We start from the raw sequence: 1,093 nt of genomic DNA, 5'->3' as shown, positions 1-1,093 counted from the left end.
ATTACGTTAAATTGAAAAAATATACATGTATCATCATCATTAAATATATCATAACCTGTTATTAAAGGGTAGTTTGATTTCTTAGTTGTTTCTTCTTTTCGACCTCCTTTTGGACTGAAGCGTACCATGTGCCCAGGAAGACACAAGAAGGCGTGTTTACTAAAACATGTTTATTATTAAAATCACAACAAAACAGCCCCAGTGTTACATCATCTCAAATGTGCACTGTTCTTATTTTATATGGTGACTGCCCAAAAAAGTTATAGTTCAGATCCCAATCCGTCAGTGAGGGTGACTGTGCTGTGAATTAGTCCTTTACCTCCGACGTATTTACGGTATCGCTTCTCGGCCTTTTGGCTAAGATCAAGTGTAGTATCTGTTTTTATCAGTTTCATTACAGCTGTGCGGTGTATGGGGTGCAGTGAGACGAGCGCGCCATAGGCCAGTGATCCTATGACCTTTGGCACACTACATTCTTGCCATGGCGTACTACATCGGCCAATAACCAGTTGGCCAACATCAGGGCGGGACTGAAGAACACGCTACGTTTCAAATGGAAGTCCCAGGATCAGATCATGGACAGAGTGAGTTTCGGCAGAGAAATCCTTTTCGACATCCTGAAGATGAAGCCAGATGATATCTATTGCCTGCAACAGAACAAGACTGAAGGTTTCTATGATGTGTCTTTTCTCTCTAACTCTAAAATGCAAGAGGCCCACGATATGGCAAACCAGGAAGCAACGTCTAGCCTGAAGAACTTTGAACTTTTCTCCCTTGCAAGAAACAACAACCGCATTATCACAGTCCATATGTACAACCCATGGGTGTCTGAAGAAGCAGTGAGGTACTTCCTAAACCGTTTCGTGACCGTCCTGCCTGGAGTAAACGAGATCAAAGATGCCCTGGGCATATGGATTGGAAAGAGACAGTTGAAAGTGCAGTTGAGAGAGGACCGGAACAGCTATGAAGGCTACCTCCACCCTCCCGGCTCCTTCACCATAGGAGCAGACCGAGGCTTCCTGCTCTGCGCAGGCCAACCAAGGTACTGTCGTAAATGCAGCACATATGGGCATGTAGCCGAATCATGTACTTA

At 44.5% G+C, this 1,093-nt stretch overlaps 1 pseudogene; it reads left to right on the top strand.

Moving 5' to 3' along the window:
• Positions 1–337: 337 nt before the first annotated feature.
• LOC117260378 (U2 spliceosomal RNA) lies at positions 338–455 on the top strand (annotated as a pseudogene).
• The last annotated feature ends 638 nt before the right edge of the window (positions 456–1,093 follow it).

This window comes from Epinephelus lanceolatus, chromosome 4, assembly GCF_041903045.1.
Source record: "Epinephelus lanceolatus isolate andai-2023 chromosome 4, ASM4190304v1, whole genome shotgun sequence".
In the NCBI taxonomy this organism is placed as follows: domain Eukaryota; kingdom Metazoa; phylum Chordata; class Actinopteri; order Perciformes; family Serranidae; genus Epinephelus; species Epinephelus lanceolatus.
The sequence above is the reverse complement of the archived record's forward strand: the minus strand, read 5'-3'. Positions and strand labels throughout refer to the sequence as shown.